Raw genomic sequence first — 13,145 nt, forward strand, 5'->3', positions numbered from 1 at the left:
AAAGAGACTCGTTATAGCACTTTCACAGTCTCATCATTTCAGAACTGAAGCATTTTCAATATTCTATACAACAAAGCCATTGTTGTTGCTGATTTATCTTACACAAACAACAACCATTGGCAAAGCAAATAGCCCTAGCTTGTTGTTCATGTAATCAGAGCCGGACTGGCTACCAGGCGTTTTGGAATGCTGCTGAGCTGGGGGCTGATTTCGTTGATAGGGACCTGTGTGTACTAAACAAAATTTGGTTTGCTTTAATTATTTCGAAGCACACGCAGGTCTCCATGAACGAAATCAGCCCCCAGCTCTGCAGCATTCCAAAACGCCCGGTAGTCAGTCTGGCCCTGCGTGTAATGTTACTTGTTCCATCAGTAATAAATATCTGTATGCAATGACAGAAGCAGCAAAATACCAGTTGGAGAATCACACCATGATAAGCACAGATTTGTAGCCTGCTTTTATTTAAGCCACCCCCTTTGAGAGACCCCCTAGTTGTTTCGTTCCACTTCAAGCCCTGTGTAGTACGATTTGACAGGTTCTTATGTGCCTTTGTGAATTGGGACAAAACCATGCAAAATGAGATACTCTGAAACCTGGAGAGTCCTGGAGGTTCTCGGACACTTGGTTTCCCTATCATTGAACCACTTGGATTCTGTGTAAAAATAACGATTGAAGATAATTTTTCTAAAACACTGGGTACAAAATATTCCATAAATCTTTTTTTTTATTGTTTTCTAACAATGTCCTTTCAACTAACGTTTTAAAAAGAGGTGTAAAAGCATTGGCATTATACTCCCGCAGTAAAGAAGACACTCACTGGAAGAGTAGATTTGCAATGTGGTGTGGGAAGGACTTTGTAACTCCCGCCTCCCAACCCTGAATGGCATTTGTCTCCTCTCATTCCCTGAAAACCGTTAACACCATCAACACCCCACAGTTTGCTTGAGAAACACAAAATTTGTGCTAATGTGGTGGCCTCTTCACAGACACTGTCTTTATCTCTGGGATTTTAACCTATTCATTACTATCAGGTGTGTTAGTCTAATTGGTTCAATGAAAACAAATCACGATTAACCCCCAGAATGCATCAGGTTGTCACACGAAAGCGCCTAGGACTGGAGACAGTGTTCATCATTGATGATTCGAGATAAGGTGGCCACTGCTGCGCCTCCTTTGGGGGATTCGTCGATTCTTCCCGGAGCATGACCTGAAAACCCTGGTCCAATCGCTGGTTCTCTCCAGACTGGACTACTGCAACTCTCCTCTTACTGGCCTCCCCAAATCCCACCTTTCCCCCCCTTAAATCTGTTCTCCATTCAGCAGCTTGTTTCATACATGGGGCCAAAAGAAGCGACCACATCACACCCAATTTATGCACCCTCCGTTGGCTTCCCATCGAGGCAAGATCTAACTACACGACTGCCTGTATCACCCACAAAGCCTTGCACTCCTCCTCTCCTCGCTACCAGGTGAATAAACTGAAACTCTCTGGAGGCTCTAGACCATCACGTAATGCGGAAAATCTTTTGCTTGAACCTCCCACTTTCAAGAAGGAAAGATCAATGGCCCAATCCTTTTCAGGCAACGCAGTGCGAATCTGGAACTCACATCCGCCTCAGCTCCGGACCACCACCTCTTCCCAGGCCTTCAAAACTGACCTCAAAGCTCTCCTCCTTCAAAGACAGTTCCAAATTTAATTCACGCCCTCTCTATTATCTGAAGGAAGTCCTTCCATTATTGTAAATTCTGTTCTACATGACTATAGAAGTGCCTTACCTATGTGTTCTTATGGTTTTTGAGTGTCTGCCACTTATTGTATTATACTTGTATTGTGTACTCCTTTGTAACATGCACACGTTACTTTCCTTCGTGTAATGTATCGTTTGCTACCTCTTGTATTTTATTTTGTTTGCTCTTGATACATGCACAAATGCCACCATTGCCTCATGAAACGTAACGTTTATTCTTGCGTTTTGAGTATCTGCCATTTAGTGCAGTATAAGTATTATACCTCTACTTGTACTTTGTACGCTTTTGTAACATACACACGTCATTTTTTATCTCCTGTAACGTATCGTTTGCTACCTCTTGTATTTTGTTTGCTCTTGATACATGCACAATTGTCACTATTGCCTCATGTAACGTAACATTTGCTTTTGTAACATGCTGACTTGTAATTGTTCCTGATGTATCACTACTGTTCCTATTGTGAAGCGCTCTGACACCTTCGGGTAAAGTCCGCATTAAATAAATCAAATAAAATAAACAGATATTAATAGTCATTAGGTTGAATAGAGGCCAATCTTGGGTGGGGTCCCCTGCACTGCATAGGCTTCGGGGCCTTTGTTACACCGCGGATCCTCAGGCGAGAGGAAGTCAGGAAGCTGATGGGGGTGTCTCCTCAAATAGCTCATCCGCAGCCTTTTAAGAAATCAGACTCAATAATTCATAATAACAGCATGGCACAGAAAATATGCATGACCAAATTTGGAAATGTGAAACAACTTATTTTGATGTTCTCCTTTCTCTGTACCCTTTAACCAGTTTGCTTTCCCTGCTTTCTCTACCCCTCCCCCAATCTTACATCTGATATGATAACTGCTGCGATCGGTGCACCGCCCTAGGCTCTTAGCAGAACTCGCGCGTGGCTAGAACACGTGCTGGCGTCTTAGCATGCACCACCACCGAGTCCAGAAGGGCGAGCCCTCACCACCGTATAGACCACTCCTACGAGGGGTCACACAGTATACTTAAATTGAACTCACGAGCGAACGGAAATTACACAGTCCCATATTTCTTTCTCCAGTTCAGGTGTAAATGATGTGGGTGTGAACAGGGCCGGCCTGTAGCATGGTCGAGCTGGCCCCGGGCGCACATATTCTGAGAGGCGCGGAGAGGTGATTTAAGGTTGTGTCAACAGCGCCCAGCCGTGCCCAGCGTGTCAATTTCAGTCTGATCTGTAAGGTGAAATGGGTTTTAGTCCCCCATTATCATATGGCGGGCGTTGTTTTTAACGCCCATTTAACCCCACCCTTGCCCTCTCTTCACCCTCTGACCCCTGCTGGCACACATCAACAAAGCTTAGCTTTCGGAGATGTATGTGCGGCTGGGGGAGGGTCCGGGGTGATTGTGTTCAGGCCCTGTCCCTGCTTATCCAGGTACGTGCAGTGAACACAAAAGGGCCCCCTGCTGCCTCATTTAATTCACGGCCATCAGCAAGGGCGCCACATGTCTCTCCTTCGACGCCCAGGGCGCTATTTTACCAAAGGCGCCTCTGGGTGTAACTTTTTCCTCCAGCCAGGCGTAAATCAGGCTCACTGTTGAAAACTATCTGTGAATGCTGTGCACAGCACGCTCGTATGTTCTATTCGAAGTGCATTCCGATACTGCCACCTAGTGACAAGTCTTTATGACAAGCCAGCAACATTTTAGTATTTTAGTATTTTTTTAGTTGCAAAACAGTATCGTAAAATTGCTTGCATAATTGTCACAGCCTTGAAGTATCAGACCAGAATAGCCACTTTCTGTTCAAACCAGACCCACTAACTCCTGATACGGAGGATGTAATGGCTCAAAGATAACGAATGAATACTCGCACTTTGTTAAGATTTCTCTTATTCTCATATAACGAAGTAAAGAAAGCCATTTTGTATAATTCCATGTTTGCAAATACCACACAACACCCCGCATGTGCCCATGATCTTTCATGAATGGCATCTGGAACTCACTTCCGCCTCAGCTCCGGACCACCACCTTTCCCAGGCCTTCAAATCTGACCTCAAAGTTCTCCTTCAAAAACACTTCCAAATGTAATTCACACCCTCTCTATTATCTGAAGGAAGACCCTCCATTATGGAGAATCTTTTTCTCCATGACTATGGAAGGGCCTTCCCAGTGTGTTCTACCAGCTATTGCAGTATTATCCTTCTAACTGTGTTTGGTACTTGTTTTTTTAACTTGCATACGTATGTCACTTTTCTTTTGTAACACACTGTTTGCTACCTCTTCTATTTTGTTTGCTTTAGATACTTGCACAAGTGCCACCACTGCCTACGTAACGTTTGTTCTTGTGCCTGAGTGTCTGCCATTTATTGCAGTATTATACCTCTACTTGTACTTTGTACGCTTTTGTAACCTGCACACATGTCACCCTTTCCTCCTGTAATGCACCGTTTGCTACCTCTTGTATTTTGTTTGCTCACAATTGTGATTTGTGCCTCATGTAACTTAACGTTTGCTTTTGTAATTTGTTCATTTGTAAGGTTCTCCCCATGTATCAGTTCTGTTCCTATTGTAAAGCGCTCTGAAACCTTCGCGTAAAGTCCGCGCTATATAAAAACGCATAAAATAAATAAATACATAAAATTTGTGTTTTTGGGGCCGGCTTGTCACCAGAATCCTAGCTGTGCATCACTTGGCTCTCCTTGAGCGACATGCTCTGGACTCCTACTGTGCCAATATGCGCATGCTCTGTGCACCTGCCATTCCATACTGTGCGCATGCTCTGGGCTCCTACTGTGCCATAATATGCGCATGCTCTGTGCGCCTGCCATTCCATACTGTGCGCATGCTCTGAGCTCCTACCGTGCCATAATATGCGCATGCTCTGTGCTTGTACAGACCAGGCACCAGGCTTTGCTCCTTTTACGATATACTGCTGAACGCTATGGGTTATGCTCCATGCTACAGCTCCTTTGTCATATTTACCACGTAAACAAACATTGGCCCGTCATAGGCCCCACTTCCCAGTTCATGTTCATTGTGTGTAGGGCTGTGAAAGGGAAAACACAAGGGGGCATATTTACAATAACTGGCGCATCTCTGCATCAGCAGGGATGCGCCAGTTATTGTGCGCCACAGCTCCGCCACCATGGATGCGCGGCATTTACAATTCGGTGCACCATGGGGCAAAAACGACACAGATACGTGACGCATCCGTGCCGTAAAAGTCGCTCATTGCTGGAGTTGCATCGCAAGCCCGATGCAGCTCCAGCAATGCTCTGGGGGGCCCTATCTTGTTAATGCTGCGTCAATCCTTACGCCTGCTTCAAGCAGGTGTAGGGTTTTGACGCAGCATGGACCTAAAAGTGACTGAGTGAAATCTTGTAGATTTCACTCAGCCACTTTTAGGAGGCGTTCCTGCGCCGGAACGCCCTCCCCTGCGCAGGAACGCCTACATGTGGCGCAGGGCATTACAACGTGACGCATCTCCCAGATGCGTCACGTAAGTACCCCGCACCATGGCGCAGGATTTGCGCCGCCGCTGCGTCACAAAAGTGACGCTACAGTGCTTAAATGAGGCGCAAGGGGCTTGTAAATCTGCCCCACTGTGTCACACCAACAGTCAACAGTCATACAACATGGTAGTAGCACAACACATAATACAATAATGCAATTGTGGCAGTGGTCATACACGGTACAAAGGATGAACTCCAGGTGCTCCATCATTCCAGGCGTGGAGGGGTGCTATGTCAGCGGTCCAGGGGATCTCAAACGAGGTTTGGAGGAGGAGAGCAGGGATGACTGGGATCAGGAGGGGGAAAGGGGGAACGCGAGGAAGATCAAGATTTTTGTCTGTGAGGTCTGGGATGAGGGAGGAGGTTAGGCTCTATGTGGGAAGTGGGGACAGCAAGAGCAAGCAACAGTTCTCAAGGGGACAGGGTGTCAGAATATGAACAGGACCCCAACTGCGGGTCAGTCAATTTAGAGAGCATGGCCTTCCCAGCCAGGGCCAGTGGGCACCTACTAAGGCCCACACGTCTTCCCTATGTAATGCCAGTGCCATGGCTTTCGTCTATCGAGTGAACAGCGCTAACCACTGACCAGAGGTCAGAGATATGAGAGACTTCAATCGGCATAGGATCGTCTTCTTAGACAATATGGAAGCCATGACAAACAAATGGGTAGCGACCCTGCGATTGTGTGGTCTAGGATAAATGTCTGAGGCACCCACCTTCCAGGTGGAAAGATTTGGTATAACTGTGAGGTGTTTTAGCTGTGTAAGGACAGACGGCCAATGAGTATGCAAATGTGTACAGTCCTATAAGATATGCTTCAGGCCGGCCGCCAGGGTGTTGCATCCAAGGTAGTAGTCGGAGGCGCTGGGAAAGATGCGTGCAATCTGTTCAGGGAAAAAGTATGCACGGTGTAGGAGGCAAAACGGAATAAATTTGAGGCGGGCATTGCGAGACACCATCTCTGGATATGCCATCGTCCTCCCATTCAACATCTCATAGTGTTCTACCACACTCTTCCTCCCTCCCCCCACAATGGCTGGCGTGAGATCATCTACATGTGCTTAAGGATGGCTTTAGTAAGCTAGGTGATTAACCTACGCCCCACACCCATTGTGTGGAGTGTTTGCAGTAGCTGGTGTGAGTCAGGTTACGGAGCCCGCACTTCCCGCGTGACTTCCAGCACCCCCCTCAGGGAAGCATCAAGGAGAAACTGGCCCTCAGAAAGAACATACTGTTCCACCAGCATCTCGAATAGCAGCAGGTGCCCATTGGCATGAAGATCACCCACACAAGAGATACCAGCCTCCTCCCACCTCCAGAGGCGGCCACTGGTGATGCAGCCCGTGGAGCAGGGAATCAAAGCAGCAGAATTGCCGGGGCATATGGGAGAGCATGTCTGGTAAAGTGAAGCATGCGTTTCAGGCAGGCGAGAGCAACTGTCGGGAGAAGCTGCAAAGCAGGGGGGCTCTCACTCGGGAATGGAGGAGGTAAAGGTGCCCTTGAGAGGGGTGGGGGGAACAACTCGTCCCTGTGCCCTCCAAGAAGAGGCCCACCAACCAACAGGAAAGCCACCACAACTGGGCAACCAGATAATAGTGTTCAAAGTTGGGAGCCCCAAGGCCATCTGCATGACCCGTGCCAGAAGAGATCCACCAGAATGGCATAAAGGTCCCAAAAAAGGGAATGAGGGAGGGAAAGGAGGAGATTTACAAAGTAATGGAGGAGGAGCGGGAGGATCATCATCTTAGAAATCGCCACCCGGCCATCCACCAACAAGGGGAGTGACGTCCAGAAGGGTGCAATGCCTGATCATGATGGACCCAAGCAGGTCCTAGCTGTGAGGGAGTTAAATATAAGCCAAATGCGCCTGGTGATGCAAGGACCAAGATCAAACTTCTTCAGTACTGCAAAAGGTAATTCCAACTGAGGAAATCGAAGGCCTTCAGATATCCAGCACTAGAGCCTCCATTCAAGGCCATTGGCCCTGCACCATCTCCATGATCCTGAATAGCCAGCAGACACACTGGGAAGTGCTCCTTCCCAGGATGAATACGTTTTGATAGCCATTGATCAAGCGGATCGACTGTATCCTGTCGGCCTGCATCAGGCTCACCATCTTGTAGTCCAAGTTGAGGATTGCGATAAGGTGGTAGGACGATAGGTCCAAAAGGGCCTTGCCCGGTTTGAGCAACGTGGCTGTAGAGGCCTCGCGTATCGTGGCCAGAAGGGTTCCGGCAGCCAGCAACCCCCTCATAGAGCTGGAGGAGCAGCGGGGCAAACACACTCGGGAAAGACTTATACAATTCAGATGGGAGGCAGTCAATCCAAAGCAACTTCTCAGATGCTCAGTTAGTGATTGCTGCTCGTATCTCCTGGATTGCAAGGGGGGCATCAAGGTCTACCCACACGTTTGGGGTTGGTCTGGGAAGCTGCACAGGGTCGACAAAAGGCTCCAGGACTGGTGGAGGGTTCTCTGGCGCTGGGCTGTAAACATTGGAATTGTAGGCTGTAAAGGCCTCACAAATCTTCTGCTGAGAGCGTAGGATGCTACAGTCCTGCGCTTGTTTGGTATCCCTGCTAGCCAGCCATGTAAATAGCCTTCCTGATCTGTCACCATTGGCATGCATCCTGGTGGTGTAGACTGCAAAATCTTAACAACAAAAACATTCTAACTGCCAGACTTCCATCTTCTGGAAGGGGCCAGGATGGGTAGGAGGAGGAGGTCCTCAGTGGCCCTTCACTCTGCATCGATGTAATCAAATTCAGCCACATTCGACTGACAAAGGATCATAAGCCAGACCCCTACCATTGTCTGTATGTTCTCATCCCGGAGCACAACCTTGAAGGCCTCCCCCTCCACACCTGGGGAAGCGACTGTGCCCCAAATTATGGTAAAATAATTATTGGATCGTAGTTTGAAGTGTATCCCGAAATTGGGGATCCTCAAGGACCCTGCGGATGAGCCACCTTATGGGATTCAGGGAGGAAATTCGGCCCCAGTGGAGTTCTGGTACCAGTGGGCTATGATCGGACCACTCCCTAAAGAGGTAGTCTGGAGCTGCGACAAAGGGGTAAAGGGAGCAAGAGAAAACTATGCCGTCTAGCCGCGCATAAACCATTTGTGTAGGCGAATAAAAGGAGTAGAGGTGGGTGCCCGGATTGTGGTACGTCCAAGAGCTCCAACTGCCACAGCCAGGCCTGCTCTACTAAGCTATATTTTATGTAAATATCCCTCCCTACTCTGTTGCATATTATGATGTTAATAAAATAGCAGGCCAGTTGAATGGCACAAGTGTTTTTTGGTGTTGATCACAATTACCTACAATAGTTTTTACTGTAACCTCCAGCCTCTCTTGCCTGAACAGAGGTGACATTATCAGACAAGTCAGAGATCTCCCATAATACTGGGTGGAACTTAGGGCAATGGGTTGCAAGCCTGGACTTCACACTGGTCGGGCTGTGTCGACTCCCTTTGAAGAGAACATTTCCCATGCTGCTTATTGATAACTGAAGATGCACACTTTCCTTAGTCTTTCCGGGAACCACAAAGTGGCTTCAAGCCCTCATGCAATCAACTCATTTTATGGTCTGCAGGTCTTGCCTTCTCTCAGGGTAAAAAAGTCAAGATCTGAAAAAACATGAACCCTTGAGTCACCAATTCCAATTCTTTATTTTCAGCACCCACTTTGGAGACCAATTCACATTTCTGCAGGTCAGCCAGTTCAACCACTACCTACTCTATACATGCATCTTTGCCTAACACTCTACCGAAAGACAAGCGGGTGGTCTTAACGACCAAGAGGTCCATCTTTATGTTGGCAGCCAAAGCAGCCTTCCTCATTACCGGCTGCAGTGCTGCTAAAAAATTTACAGACCGCGATGCATAAAGGAAAGCTAGAATTCTAATCTTGCTGGTTTTCGCTTCGTTTTTCAGTGTTAACACCTTAGTCTCCAAGGATAAAATTGATGCCACAACACAGTACTCAAATTCGCGGTACCCCTGCAAGAGCTCCTTCTGGCCATCCATTACTTTTTCAACATAATTTATCTGTTGTTTCGCATGCTCTGTATTCACCACTTAACCGTTGATCTGCTCTATGGTTACCTTAATTTAGGCTAACCATGCATGTATACCCTAGGTGGATGTGCATTTCAGTTCTTTTCAAGACCTCCCCCTTCTAGAGGGCTGTCCAAGATCCTCCAGTTTTGCCTCTCATGAGGCCTGTCAGACTGGGCCTTTATTAGGAAGAAGTCCTCTTTAGGTCTGATGCCACACTGTTTGTTCTATTTAGGGGCTATGACTCCTAACCACAAATTGCCTTCAGGTCCAATCAGCATGAGCGAGTCCTCAACACGCCATCATATAGAATGGGAGAGATTCTGAGCCTGCTTGACTCTCTCTTACCTCTCTCAGTTTGGCCTCTCTCCTCTCCCAACTCAGAGTCACCCTATGCCAGCTCCCCAGGTTGCCTGGTTGCAAGCTTTAAACATAAGAAAAACCTCATATTTGGTGAGACTTCCACAAGCATCATGCCACAGCCTTCCCTTCAGAGCTCAATATGATTATTATTGCGAACAGAGATGTAAAACAATGGTAAAAAGGACAGCTACCGCACGCGGGAGCCAATAGCCTTTAAGAAATTATGGAAAAGCAACCCTGGTGAAGACCAAACAACTCTGGTTGAGCCATGAATTCTAGAATAACTGCTGTTTCAGTTTGCCCAGCAAATAGAAACGTATTAAGCAAAAGTGTCACATTTAAACAGTGATATCTGTACAATACAAAAACTTCCCTCCTTGAATATAGGTTCACAGAAAAGCGGTAAGGGTAGTTGTGGGTCTAGTCTATTCTGACTCAACTGCACCTCCCAAATGAGCGCAAAGTCACGGCTCGTAACCTGTGGTGTCACAAAACATTTCTCTTCATCTTCATGACCGTATAATACTTACTCCAAACATTACATAAACCTTTTTGGAGGGTTTTCAAATCTTTGATACTCCATCAGTTTTTAAATAATTGTGGATCTAAAAGCATGTTACCTACATTTTTATTAAAGTTTTTAAATTAATAATGAGTATAAAAATACCATGTTTTATATTGCACCTGTGGCGACAATGCTATTTCATTGTCTGTAAATGACAGAATATACTAACTAAAATTGTTCAAGGTGTATGATGAAAAGTAAGAGTCTAAAACTATTGGAATCCCCAATGTGGCACTAGACGTGGTAATCAGTGGACTAGAAGGGTTTATTAGTACTTAACCACAACCAATGTCTCTATGGCTTTAACAGGTTAAAGAGCGAATACTCATAAACTGGCTTATTTTTAAAACTGGTAAAATTCACTTTAAATACCAGACACGAAGCATCTAATTGACTAGATTCCTCCACTTCGTCCTGTTCTACTCACAGGCAGCATTTCTGCCAATTTAGGAACAAGTCACAACACACTGAATTCTGAAGGTCTAGAGAATTGATGAAAGGAGAGTGGTAAACAGAAATTCAGATGGTGTGGATGAGAAAACAACACCCAATCTGAAGCAAAACATGTCACTCATTTGGTGTTAATGTATGCAGAGGTAGACTTATTTAATCTTTGTTTCTATCCTACGAACATGGTGGTTTATATATTTATTTACATTTTTCTTTAAGCACCACTTCACCACTTTGCAGTGAGAACGCTTGACGTCTTTACAACAACTACATTTGAAAATCTATCACACATTCTGTTTTATGTTAAAGGCACTTACTATAGCGCATTGACTCACACCGGAAGATGTATCTCAGCGCTTTGTTGCTTGGAATAGGCACAGTGCAGTTACAAAATCCATGTCTTTAAAAGTCTTTTGAACTTGAATGGATCTGGGCGCATTCGAATTTGCATAGGAAGTTTGTTCTAGTGATATGAGAAGGATCTTCCTCTGAATCTGGAAGTGCAGCTACAAGGGATCTTTAATAAAGTTTTATTTGCATACCTGGAAAATCTAGTGGGCTGGTAGTGGTAAAGTCTGGTGTACAGGTATGTTGGTAAAAAGTTAGTTAGTGCCTTGTGAGTCAAGCAACATAGTTTAAAGATGGCACGTTTTGTGAGTGACAGACAATGCAGGGCTTTGAAATTGGAAACTGAGGAAGAAGCCGCCGTATTTTGCACAACTGGAAGCTTAGATAGCTGTGTATAATTTTGCTGCCACTAGTAGTGCATTTCCATAGTCCAGGCGACTCGTGATCAATGCTTGAACTAGGGTTTTTCTTGATGAGGAGGGGAGCCATTGATAGAAATTTTTTAGTAGGCGCATTTTGGCAAAGCAAGTGCCATAGGTCGTTCTAACTTGGCTACCACTGCAACTGCCATAACACCAGTATGCATAATTAAACACATTGCTGATTCATCAATGTGTGGTATATGGGCTAGAAAGCAAGAGTTTTTTGTTGATCCCTGCATAGAGGGCATTTTTGTAGTCCAGCTTGCTTCTGACCAGGGTGTGCATGACAGTTTTCTGTACCCTGATCAGGAGCTATTTGATAATCTTACTCAGCATTTTCTGGGCAAGGAAGCATGAGGTGGTGATGGCATTGAATTGAGCAGTCTAGCTGAGTTTGCTGTCGATGATGATCCCAAGGTGCTTGGCTTTTGTCGGTCCTAGCCTGTGGGCCACCATTTTGAGACCCAAGGTGATGTGATCTCCCAGAAAATCGTGATTTTGGACTTGTTGATGTTCAGCTTTAGACAGTTGGTCTTCATCAAGTGGGCATTTTCAGTTATGCAGGCATTGAACTCGATCCGGGTAATGGGTATCTTGTCTGTGAGGGAGAGAATAAGTTGCATGCCATTGGTGCAGAAGAGGACGTTGATGTTGTGAGAGTTGTAGATGGGGTTTTGCATACTAATGTAGACATCCTATACCAAATAGGAGCTAGACACAAATGCCCCAAACTCAACGCAGCTGGCTGAGGAGGTGGGTATATAAAAAAGGAGTCAACACTCAAGGTAGAAATAAGGATTTAAAGCCAATTTCAGCTTTCTCTAATACAGTGGAAAATCGACCTCCAGCCCCTGCAGAATACAGTCTCCCACTAGGGATGACTGAACATGGACTCCTCCATCAAAGTTCAAACCATCCCAGCCTAGTACAGCCCAGTCCTACCCTCCATACAGGAGCCCAGGCTTCCATCCCCTGCTTACTCCTTACCTCTGGCAGAGACGGTAGTGAAGGCCGACCAGTGGGAAATCTTCCTAGGTGCCATCTTGTTCCAGAAGGTACCGCCCTTAGTCAGACTTAGGCTTCTTCCAGTAGATCAGATTACCTTCTATTTATTAATCAAGGCCCTATTTCCCAGGACAATTATCTTTGGAGGACAGAATAGACCTGGTGGAATCTCTTACAAGAAAAAGGAAAAGGAAGTCCTCTGAGGGCAGGATTAAATGAAAGACCAAGGCCAACTACCAAATGACAACATTTATGAAAACTGAGCAGAAAATGAGAGGGATAATTTTAAGTGGACTAACCCCTAAAGCTGATACCCAAACCAATCACCAATGAGCAGAGTGAAGGATATAAAAAAGATAATTCCAATTAATTCGGGGATCTTTCTTTTACTGTGTTGACACTGCTATACAGGAATGAGAAGTTAATTTACAGAAGAGCAGCAGGGAAGGAAATCTATTCCTGGATCAACAATGCAATGATTACCACTGGAGGATCAGTCGGGAAATCAGTTTTCTCCTGGATCTTTGATCGATTTATTGAGAGTGTGGCTAAATATGGAAGTTTACTGAGGAAACTGGATATCCTGATGGAAGAAATGATGTAACCTATTTTAATAAATCTTTGATATTCTGTGTTTACCTCTGTCGACAACCTCATTCCACCACATATGCACAGATAATCCGATACAACACTACAGC

At 45.7% G+C, this 13,145-nt stretch overlaps 1 protein-coding gene across 8 annotated transcripts in view; it reads right to left on the reverse strand.

The window, feature by feature from the left end:
• Positions 1 to 13,145, reverse strand: part of FYB1 (FYN binding protein 1) — a 706,027-nt gene that overhangs the window by 68,998 nt on the left and 623,884 nt on the right. The gene's annotated exons all lie outside the window — the stretch shown is intronic.

The sequence above is a fragment of the Lissotriton vulgaris genome, chromosome 3_1 (genome assembly GCF_964263255.1).
Source record: "Lissotriton vulgaris chromosome 3_1, aLisVul1.2, whole genome shotgun sequence".
Lineage (NCBI taxonomy): Eukaryota > Metazoa > Chordata > Amphibia > Caudata > Salamandridae > Lissotriton > Lissotriton vulgaris.